The 12,364-nt window shown below is 40.4% G+C and overlaps 1 protein-coding gene across 2 annotated transcripts in view; it reads left to right on the forward strand.

Annotated features, from left to right (window-relative positions):
• The window catches only part of hhat (hedgehog acyltransferase), a 251,337-nt gene that overhangs the window by 212,003 nt on the left and 26,970 nt on the right, over positions 1 to 12,364 (forward strand). The gene's annotated exons all lie outside the window — the stretch shown is intronic.

Below are 12,364 nucleotides of genomic sequence, written 5' to 3' on the forward strand. Positions count from 1 at the left end.
CAAGAGAGTAGTTAAGCATCAAGCACATTACTTTGGGTTTGGAGTCATAAGTAGGCTAGATCAGGTGCAGATGGCAGATTTTCTTCCGTAAGGGACATGAGGGAACCAGATGGATTTTTCCTTATGGCAATCAGCAATGGTTACATGGTTACCATGATGCTGTGTTTAATTCCAGATTTCTATTGAATCCAGGTCCTCAGAACACTAGTCTGCGTTTCCTGACTACTAGTGCCATGACATTACCACTACACCACTGCCTCTATGTTTTATTGGTTCAGTACTGGTACTTCTGTAAGAATTGATCCAGGGTCATAGATCAGTAAAAGGAGTCAAGGAGTCACAAGCAATTTATTGAGGAATGATAAGTAATAATTCACCTGAAAAATACCATCAGAATAAGTGCATATATGACCTGTAGCAGCTGAGGACGATTTACCAGTCTCAGATTAAATAGATGAATGAGGCTTAGAAAGCAACATGACAAATGGGAGCAGGCACAGACTAAATGAGCCACTGAGCCGGCTATGCCATTTGGACAACTGTGACTGATCTTCACAGCTTGATTTTCCCACCTTCTCTCTATCCCTTGAGCATCCAAGAGTCCATCTGTTTTATCTTAAATATATTCAGTGTATTAAATATATTCAATGATGGAGCAGCCACAATTATCTGGGTTTGAAAATTCAAAGATTCCACAGCACTTTGAGTAAAGACGTTTCTCCTCATCTCTGTCATAAATTGCTGGCTTTTTATCCTCAGACTGTGTCCCTGTAATCTAAATTCTTCAGCCAGGGGAAACAACATCTCTCTGTTCATCCTGTCAACTCACTTCAAAATCTTATGTAAATCAATGAGATCAGCTCTCATTCTTCTGAACTCCAGAAAGCATAGCCCAATTTAATCAGCCTCTCAACAGAGGACAACTACAGACTGATCTCTGTAGCTTGTGGTAACAATACTTTCTTCTTCAATTCCCTCTTGACCTAGATGGAGGTATTACACTGGAGACAGCAAAGATTCACCTTAGTCGTTTAAACTGACCAAGACATTTGACATGAATTGGTTCCAATGTGGCGGCAGGGTTGCATGCCGGCTTTTGTCCGGGGCTTGTCTGCTCCCATCTACTTTCTTCCTTCTTTTCTTTTTACTTCTGCTCTTTTTCCTCCTTTTTTCTTTCTTTTTTGTTTTCTTTGGCAGTTTAGTCAGCGAGAGTAGACCATGTACAGAGTCATGGCAGCCTACCGGTGGTCGGAGGCTTCAGTGGCACCTCCTGGCAGTTGGAGGCAGCGACAGCAAGGGTGTCCGCATTCAGGGGATTGTGGAGGGGAAATGACAGCAGTGACAAAGCTCCTTCAGTGATCGGCAGCGGAGAGTTCAAGATGGCAGAGTCAGCAAGGTTAACATCTCTGAGGAGGGCAGCTGGAGCATGACTTGGCATGGTTGTGGCCTGGCCTGGTAGTAGAGTCAAGGACTACTGGCAGAGGGGAGTCCTGGCATTGGCACAGCAGCAGCAGCGTGGCATGCCTGGAGTGGGTCTCCTGGTATCATTGCGGTGGCAGCAGAGCTAGGGACTCCTGGTTGCATTTGATGTAGGCCCAAAAGGGGACTGCTGGTTATTGGTGAGTTGTTGGTGGTAGTAGAGCTGGGGATGTGTGGTTGCAGGGTGAAAATTGGGTTTGGATGGGACTCAGCGGCAACAACGAAGAGATGGTGCCTAAAGAGTGGCGACTGTTACGTTGTGTCCTGTGCAGACAGCAGTGAGGTGGTGGGAGAAGGCTGGCAGCACAGGTGTCACTGGTGAGCAGGCTCAGAACTCAGGGCTTAGAATGGAGACAGTGGAACAAAGATAGACTGTCTTTTAGTTATATCTTTTTACTCTTTTTTTAAACTATTCAAAATGGCGCCAGGCTGTGGTAACAGTTGAAGCTTCTCACTGGATTACTCACTATAAAAATACAATGATCCAATGTGATCTTTTCCACCTCAGCTGCTTAGTCATAAAAGTCAACGGTAGACAAGCAGGAGGCTGGAAGACACCCTTCTTCAGGGTTACACCCGAAATGTCGATTTCTCCACCACCTGATGCAGCCTGCCTTGCTGTGTTCTTCCAGGCTTCTGCTTGTCTACCTTAGATTCCAGCATCTGCAGTTTTTTTTTGTCTCTAATCATAGAGGTCTACAGCATGGAAACAGGCCCTTTGACCCAACCTGTGCATGCCACCCTGTTTTCACAATTAAACTGGTCCCATATGCTGGCGTTAGGCCCATTTCCCTCCATGCCTATCCCATCCATGTACCTGTCTAAATGTTTCCTAATGACAAAATTGTACTTGCTTTCACCACTACCTCTGGTGGAAGCCCATTCCAGACACTCACCACCCTCTATGTGAAAAGATTGTTCCTTTGGACCCTTTGTATCTCTCCCCTCTCACCTTAAACCTATGCTGTCTAGTTTTAGACTTGAGGAGAAAGTGAGGTCTGCAGATGCTGGAGATCAGAGATGGAAATTCTGTGTCAGAGATTTAATAGCAGTATTGTCTATGGGACTGTATGATTAACTTGCAGTCCTGAAGAAGGGCTAATGCCCGAAACGTCGATTCTCCTGTTCCCTAGATGCTGCCTGACCTGCTGCGCTTTTCCAGCAACACATTTCCATCTCTAGTTTTAGACTTCCCTACAATGAGAAAAAGGAGTTGGCTATCTGCCTTAACTATGCCTCTCAGGCTTTGTTTGTATACTTTTCTTTAGGGGGTGGATATTTTAATATTCAATTACATCTTCAATTGCCTAGTCACCAGGTACAGGAAGCGAATATGTACTGTTCCATTCCAGCTACTCGTAAACAGTGAAATTATCCCCTTGTTTAGCTCTTCTTTGAACATCTTGTTACCTCCATCTATAGTTTGATGTAGGCTGCACTTGTCTCATGTTGCACATGATTCCTTCTCAGGGTCAGAGTGCCTAAACAATACAAGTGCCTGGAATTAGTCCTTCACTGGATAATAGCTTGATGAAAAGATTTTATTCAATAGATGATACGGGGATAGTGGAAAAAGAACAAAAGAGCAGATCTGGGATCGGGCAGAAAATGAGAGACTCTGCATGACAAAAGAGGTTTTGGAACAGATAGATAATGAGATAAGCAAAGAAACAAAAGACGGGCTCAGCTGATGTATGAATCGCAGAATATCGAACAGCTGTCAAAAAGCAAAAAGTAGAGTAAAAGAAATGAACAAAGCATTGACACATGGAAAGTAAAGGAACTAAAATGGGGGAGCAGAGATTGCAGTGTGAAATTATTGAATTCACTGTTGAGTCCAGAAGGCTGTAGAGGTACTCCTAATTGAAAGATAAGGTACTCCTCTTCAAGCTTGTTTTGAGCTTCATTGGAACATTGCAATGGATCAGAAAGCAGAGACGTCAATGGGAAAGAAGGATGAAGAATTAAAATGACAGGCCACCAGAAGCTTGCCATCATGCATGCAGATACAACAAGACCAATTCCACAAAGCAGTCACCCAATCTGCATTTGGTCTCAAATGTGTTGCAAAGACTGTATTGTGAGCAGACAGTACTGTATACTAAAATGTTTCTTTCTGCACAGATGCCGGGAATATTCCCAGTATTTTCCATTTTATTTCAAATTTCTAGCATCTGCAATATTTTGCTTTTGAATGACAACATAATCTTGTTTGTGGGAATGTTGATTGAGAGAAAAATAGCGATGAGAACTCTGTTCGATTTCGAATGGTATTTTGGGCTTGTATATAACAATAGAGGCAGATTGGCCCTCAGTTTTCCAATAAATAGCACCACAGCGACATTGCATTTCTTCAATACCGCATGAATTATCAGCTCACTTTATGTAGTCAAAACTATTTTTTTCTGGAAACTACAACCTATGGCTTAGGTGAGATTTTCTTATAGGTCTATGGTCTCTCTTCCATTTTAGATTGCTTCCTGTATTTTGATGTGGAGGGGCAGATGTTGAACTGGGTAGACAAAGTTAAAAATCACACATAACCAGGTTATAGTCCAACAGGTTTATTTGGGACTACTGGCTTTCAGAGCACTGCTCCTTCATCGGGTAGCTTTGGAGCAGGATCATACGACACAGAATTTAAAGCAAAAGATCACAGTGTCATGCAATGGTAATGATATATTGAACAAACCTAGATTGCTGTTAAGTCTTTTATCTTTTAGAATGGGTTGCAGGTTTCGGTTCATTAATATGTAAATCCCAGAACTTCTTTCAAGTCACCTTCTTGAGGTAACCTAAGTTATAACTTAAGAAATCTGCAACCCATTCTAAAAGATGAAAGATTTAACAGCAATCTAGGTTTGTTCAATGTATCATTTCATTTGCATTACATTGCGATCTTTTGCTATAAATTCTGTGTCTTATGATCCTGCTTCATAGCTACCTGATAAAGGAGCAGCACTCTGAAAGCTAGTACTCCCAAATAAACCTGTTGGACAATAACCTAGAGTTGTGTGATATTTTTAATCTTGTCCTACATTTTGGTAATAGAATTCTAAATTGAGTAGTTTCCTTATTAATAGTTATATATATTCTGCAATTCTAATATATCCTATTTTTTAAAAGCCCTGATTATTAGCTGTATGCTGTTATCACATCCACCTCAGGCTTTCCCTCTGAGCTTCAGTCCACACCATAAACCTACATTCCCTAGACATTAACTCCATCCCACTTCCTAGCCACAGCCTAATGCTGAAACAGAATATCCACAATCTCACAGCCCTATTTGGCCTAAGATAAATCTTCAATCCCATCTCTTTTTCATCTATAATACTGCCTAGTTCCACCTCCATAATAACCATTACAGGTGGTTCTGGGATAACATGTTTTGGCAGTGTGATTTGGCTATAACGTTGCTGAAGAATTTGGGAGTGGTATTTTTGAGAATACTTAAGATTCCAGCGGGGATTGGTTCACATGCTTTGTTCTGCGCATGCGCCGATATCACCACATGGTTCTGCACATGCACCAATGTCCGTGCCATTCTGCCCATTCACAATGTCAGTGCCGGCCTTCTTACTGTTCTGAGCATGTGCCAATGTCAGCTGCCGACAGAGTAGCTTTCTGTGAGAGGTGCTGTACAGAGAGCAACTTCTTGCCTTTTTTAAATGTACCATGTTAAATTTACTTTTGTGTCGTTAATAAATATGATTTCCACCTTCATTCCGGCTGTGCTGTACTTTGCATTGGACCTTTGAGCGATTGTGAATGATATTTTTTTACTGGACTTCTCCAATCCTACTTTCCCAGAGGCCCAATTATTTCTATTAAGCGATTTTCTATTAAGCAAGGTTTCGCTGGAACACAACTCTGGCATTATAGGAGAATTACCTGAATCTACTCCTGCCTCCACCCATTTGCTTTGCTCACTCAACTTTTAAATAAATTCTGCCTGGACTCCCATCTCTCATCGTTCATAAACTTCAGATTTTCTGAACTTGGGCTATCTTTTCTCACATAAACTCCTTTTCATCCGTCACCCTTGTAGTTTTTAAACCACATCGGCTCTCAGTCCGCCACCTTGATTTTAAAATACTTATGCTTGCTTTCAAACTCTTTAATGATTTAGCTCCATCCTGTCTCTGTAGCCTCCTCAAAATCTTGGTCTACCCATGCTGATATCTGTGCATCAAATTCCATATCTGGCAACTGCACCTTTCAATTGCCGCAGCTCTAAACTCTAAACTCAATTGCCGCAGCTCTAAACTTCACCCATCTCTCTTTAAGACACTCTTTAAATTTTACCTCTTAAAAAAGCTTTTTGGTCATTTATCCTAGTACTTTACTGTGCTGCTCAGTGGCAATTTCCTTTCTTATAACCTTCTCTGGTATGCCTTGGGATGTGCTGCTTTTATTAAAGGCTATAGACACACAATGTATTGTTTAAAGAAGAGTCCAGCACACATTTAGGAATTTAATTCCTTTTCTTCAGTTTATTTTCTCTCAGCCTGGAGCACAATGGAGGATTATAGTGTTTTATTTATATTGTTATACCTCATATATTATACCTTTCCTACTCCTTTATCTATGTATAGATTCGGTTCCAGGTCCCTCTAACAATTAGGGAATCTGTAAGTCACACTTTTGATAGCAATTTGTTTTAAACATCATTGATCCCTAATGGGATCATTTTCCAAACTTATGACCTCTATTTTCTAAACTTATGACCTCTCTCCAGCAGTGGTTCTCAAACATTTTTAGTTGTTTTTCAAAATTGATTAGTAATTACTGACTCCCTAGTTAAATCTAATCTTGATGTGAAAAGCTGTATGTAATCAGTATATTAGTGAGGTATATGTTCTAATATTTTTCTACAAAAGTATTTACTTACAGATATCAATGATATAAGTGTTCTTGCTTCTCATTCACAGAGTCTATGTATCCATGCATACCCCATTTCTAGGTGAACGAACCACCCCAATCTGCATTGCACACATGACAGCTATTGTCATGTTCCGCCTCCCAGTTCACATTATTCCGTGGTAAAACTGTGAACTCCAGTTTGAAAACTATTGCGCTGAGTGTAAAAACCATTCGTTCATCTATTTGTCACACCTAGAAATCTGTGTGTTTTTGTTCATATGTGTTTTCCTGTATGGAACCAAATCAAAATCCTCATCTGAGTCATCTGTGTCCTCACTGTAGCAAATGAATTATCTTTCCCTGTGGTGTTGTTGCAGCCCACCTGTATCTGGTGACTCATTGTGCACTGGTCCCACAATGTCAGTTGAACAAATGTCTTTCATTGCTATCAACTGAGGGACCTTTTTCCTCAGAAAATAATTGATGCTTATTCATTTTATTTGAAGATATATTTGCCAGCTAAATTTTGGATATCTGTAAACAAAAATGTAGAAAGGAAAGTTGTGATGAAGGAAGAACAGTTGGACTGGAATGCACAAGACACGTGCATTCTGTCATTTCTGAGTGTTTCAGTGCTGCCAGGTGCAATAACCTGAGAAATTCCCACCCCTGTAATGCAGAACATGTCTCCATTGCATGTACATGACATGCAATGGACACTCAAGCTTTTCATCACCTCATATATGTTGCTTTCCTGGGTCAGTTGAATAACCCCACACAACCTACATAGAAGGGGTGGCTCAGGGGGATGTGCATCATTTCTCCTGAAGGACTGCCATTGATGCAGAAGTCCACACCTAATAATCTGTGCCTGTTTGCCTCCTTTAAGCTATAGAAATGTCTTTGACAACAGGGACCTTGAGAAGTCACCAAAGTTCGTGTTAAATTAAGTACTCATCACTATTGTTGTGAAACCTGCACCATCTACCAATATCATAACAAAGCCCTATTCCTGGAGAGCCATCTCTCCAATAGATAGGCCATTGGGTCCAGCTGCCCAAAAACTAATCCTTCAACAGTTTCTTTAACCAATGCCGAAAACGGATATATATGGATATGATGTAGTCACCCTAAAGCATGGAGACATTGACACCACATTGACTGAGAGGAGAAAGTTTTTAGCTGCTCAGCACAGCACCTCATAATCCATCAAAGGTGCAAGCTATTTCAAGGCTCACTGACTTGGCTGTGAAGAAGAAGGTGGTGGCAGAAGAAGGAGAAGAAAGACAACCCAGGGCTGTGAATTCCATTTCACTATCTAACTGCATGCCATCATTGTGGATTCCAAGTTGGGCTCCTCAGCTAGCCTGACAAATGTCATCCTCAATTCCAAGGGACAGCTGATGACATACAGTACATTCACCATAATAAGCAGGCACATTTGCATCCCATATGCCAATGAGACCACACACTGGAAAACCGTGCTTTTTCAACACAGGCACACATGCATGTGCGCACACGCACACACATAGACCCCACCATAAGCCATCGTCTGGGATGAATGTGTACAACGCAAGTGGGTGGCATGACATATTAGGGCTGGTACATATGGGGGAAAGGTGTTACGGTGTTCCAAGGAAGTAAGGAGATGGTGCACATGGCATGAAGGGTAAGTAATGTTGGAAGCTGGGGGGTACTGAGAACAAGTGAGAGAAGGTTTCACTTGCAACAAAAGGTGACAGAACATGAGTTTGGCAATGGCTTGGTGCAGTGAGTTGGCAGAGAGTAGATTATTGTACTGACACTGGTGGAGCAGGGAAGGCCATTCACCTTACTGCACTGCTGCACTTTTCCCCCCTCACCCTGAAGATGGTGCTGACCAGGGTGGCGATCTCTCAAGGTTGTTCAAGTCTGCTGGTGTTGAGGATCTAATATTTGAATTTAGGCTGTTGTCAAAAGCAACAAGTATATGTAGATTTTTATTAACTACAAAATGACTTTTAAATTTAAAATTACACAACAAAATGGCTGCAAGTAATGATTTGACTGTGTGAACTTGAATTGATGCTTTGCTAAGTTGGTTGTATTTAGAGATAAGAGAGAACAATGGATTTTTCATAATATGAATCATAAGACAGTGATTTAGTATTCGAACTAACCTTGAACTGCTTGCATAGGATGGTGCTCCATGTAAATTAAGAACCCTTTCCTGGGGAATATCATTGGGTTAACCCGCTGTAAATTATGTCACCTTACTATATGTGATTGGTCTTTTCTTGTAATTAAGGCTGTACTATCTCTTAAAAAACATATAAATAATGTGTAAATTTTTAATGTAATTGCGCCATTTCTCCACGGCACACAGAAGCTTTTAACCTCTATGTTGCTGGACAAATTTGTGCCAGGCTGCCTTATTTTATTAAACTGGTAACCTTGCTTTAAACAGACTGTACTCCTCGTGATTTTTTTGACTGATCTCGAACCAAGAGGCCCCTTTGGAGGGGTCTAGATCTTCACTGTGGCCTCTTCTGGTCCTCCATGTATAGTGCTCCTTATCTCTCAACCACTCCATCCACAAGGACCTCTAGGTCCCTCCCTGAGAACTATTGTACCAGCCTCTGCTTCTCTGCCATCTCTCCTGATTCCTTCACGCCTGAACAGGGCAGCTGCCAGGTTTGCAGTAGGCTGTGAAAGATGGCAAGGGCGCTAGTCTTAGAGCGCATGTCCAGTCAGTGGTCAGTTGCTCTGAGAACAGTGTATAGTAAGATGAGACAGAAATCGAATTGATATTTGCCATAATGGTAGTAATGCCAGTTAATGCGGTAAGTTTGATGAGATACGGTATGAAACCTTGCTCGGTCTCACAGTGAGAACCACTCCACCAAACTCAACGTGATGCGCACATAATCAAAAGAACGTAAAATTCAACCCAAAATGGATGTGACAAGAACCAGTTGCATTACGTTATCCGTCAGGATTCATTTTGGCTGAATGCACTAGAGAATGTAAGGAAGAGGCATTTGTGTAGAATAGAGAGAAGCAAATTTAGGCTGATGCTAAAGAATATTTTTCACAGTATAAGACTTGAAAGTACCTTAAGATTAGATGAAGGGAGGGAATACCATACATGGAAAGTACACTGCATTAATGGGAGGCAATGATCTGTTTTCCTACTTGGTTTGATCTAGTTTGATCATTGAATGCTTTCTTGCATTCCTTCCAGATGTATAAGTTATGAAGGAAGCATTTTCACTCTTGATGACCTCCTCCCATTCCGTTGGACTGTGCTTGTGAGCTTGTAGTTCTCTTCACAAAAGCTTAAAGTTTGTAATTTAATATAAAAACAGATATGCCTTCTTAGATTTCTACAAGACTTTAAATCCTGCAGCAGCAGTACTAGACTTCATGCATGACAATGTGTTTGGAGCTCAGTTGTGTTAAGGATATGTATTTGTATTTATGGCCTATGTGAAAAATGGAAGATTAGAAACTGTTTTGACACTTTCTGGATTAAAAATTGTTTTTGCCATGTGATCTTTTGGAAAATGAGGGCAGCAGTTTACTAAATGCTGTAGCCTACCTGATGTCCGCAGAAAGCCAAATGCCTTTGGAGAAAAAGAGAAATGAAGATTTTTGGAGTTATGAAATCAGGCTTATGGCTCTTAATTGTTTGAAAAAAAAACAGCTTTAGTAAAGACTCTGGACTATCTGTGATTATAGTTGCGTCGTAACACTTTCTGGATTTGATTTTCTTTTCACAGACCAAGTGGTAAATAAGGAAAGAAACCTTATTAGTACAATTCTCTCCCTTTTTCTCTCAGTAAAAGATCTTGGAACTTTGGTCAAGTTTCCAAATATCAGTATTTCTGACTATTGTACAAACCTGAAAAGCTAAACTGTGGCCACTTTCTAAAGACTCAGGTCCAGCTTGAGTTCAATCCAGATCTTCCTTCAGTCTATGGCTGTCAGCAATCTGATTCATTGACAAGAAACCTGGCGACGTAATCATCAAATTCTATCCTGTGTTTTCAGACACTTGGTCAACAGGTCTGTTTGCTTTGCTTTTAAAAAAAAAGTCTTTGCAGCATCTACTGTCCATTTATATTGTCTAAGTGTGTCTGTGTTTGGGATTAAGAGGATCTACTTCTAATTCTGGATTCTATTTTAAGAAGTTTTGTGTTACTTTTTTGAGTTTGTTAAAGAAGTCTGGTAAAAGTTTATTTTATTCTGGGAGTAATACAAAAAGGAATCAATTGACCTTTTTTGGACATTGAATCAAAACACTTATTCTAATGGTGCAACTGGTGGAATAGTAGGGTTTGATTAACTGTGCATTCTACCCATCACTTGTAATCTTGAAATTAGGATCTCTGGAACATTGTGGGTGACTTAGGCATAATTTGGATTCTATCCCAATTCAGCTCAGCTCATGCCCAAATGGAAAATCTCTGCAACTTTCTTCACATTTTCTGCAAAGATCAACAGGCAATGTATGAAAAATAAGATTGATAGCACTCTCAGTAGCCCCCTCACAGCTGGAGAAAGCTCTCTTTGATGCATAGACTAGATTCATCTTCACATTGTAAACTCATTTCCATGAGTTATGTTCTGTAAACAGTTTGCTGCAGTCAGATTAGCTTAATTGCAGACACCACATGCACAGGAACTATTAAAGACCATCCTTTGTTTTGCAGTGATTGAAATAAAACTGTCAAACTCCAAAGATAATTGAATTGGGAATTGTACTGTTACAGCTCTGTTTCTCAGAGTTTAAGCTTGTCTCTAAAAACAGCTGTATGTCATGTTCTTATAGATCTAATTCATTGTAAATATTTCAATAAAGTGTATCTAGAGAGTCATTGTGCTCCGGTTTCCTCCCACAATCTAAAGATGTGCAGGTTAGGTGAATTGGCCATGCTAAATTGCCCATAGTGTTAGGTGAAGGGGTAAATGTAGGGGAATGGGTGGGTTGCTCTTTGGAGAGTCGGTGTGGATTTGTTGGGCCAAAGGGCCTGTTTCCACACTGTAAGAAATCTAATCTAATCTAATCTAATCATCCTCACCTGTTACCTTTGGTTTTATCAATTAAAGGGTCAGTACTGTCACTATGGGAAATGGTTGTGTGACAAGTTTTATTTGTGGTAGATGTCTGTTCTGAAATGAGACTTGAGACGAACTTGCAGTGGGTTACACAGGATCCTCCTGCCTGCCTCCCCCAGGGTTTGCTGAGTTATTTGGAGACACCTATTCTGGAAGTAAAATATCTCACCTGTCCAATGTGGTCAGAATGTTAACTATCCAACACTGAGGAAGTGTCAACAAGCTGAGGACTCCCAGATCCTCAATTCTATTTTTATAAAGGCTTAGAAAAGAAATTAATTCTTTTATTTAGAGATCCTATAAATTGATTCAGCAGCAGTGAGACATACTTTTGCCCATCTGGAGGAGAGTCCACCTCAATCAATATTTTTAACTGATCCAGGTGTAAACTTGAGTCCTGACTGAGCCAGTCTACCAGGAAGTTCTACTATAAAGAGTCCTCCACTCACTAGAAAAAAGGAAATTGAGATGGGACCTGATTGAGGTTTAAAAAATCATGAAGGGTGTATAAAGTTAAAATCACACAACACCAGGTTATATTCCAACAGGTTTAATTGGAAGCTCACTAGCTTTCGCTCCTTCATCGGGTGCTTGTAGAGGGCACAATTGTCAGACACAGAATTTATAGTAAATGTTTACAGTGTGATGTAACTGAAATTATACATTGAATAATACCTTAATTGTTTGTTGAGGCTTTCATCTGTTAGAATACTATGATCGTTTCACTTCTTTTATGTGTAAATCATAAAACCTTTTTTGTAAAAGTTGCATTCTCAGGTTAACTGTAACAATTGGTGTTAGCTAGACAATATGTTGAAGGTGTTAGCCCCCTGTGTTCTCTGTCTTTGCCATAATGTTTAGACTGATTGTAAACTAAAAAGTGAGATAACAGAGTCTTACATGAATTCAAGCAGTTTTTGAG

The sequence above is a fragment of the Chiloscyllium plagiosum genome, unplaced genomic scaffold (genome assembly GCF_037043375.1).
Source record: "Chiloscyllium plagiosum isolate Xiang-an unplaced genomic scaffold, Cpla_swu_hap1 HiC_scaffold_10, whole genome shotgun sequence".
NCBI classification, from domain to species: domain Eukaryota; kingdom Metazoa; phylum Chordata; class Chondrichthyes; order Orectolobiformes; family Hemiscylliidae; genus Chiloscyllium; species Chiloscyllium plagiosum.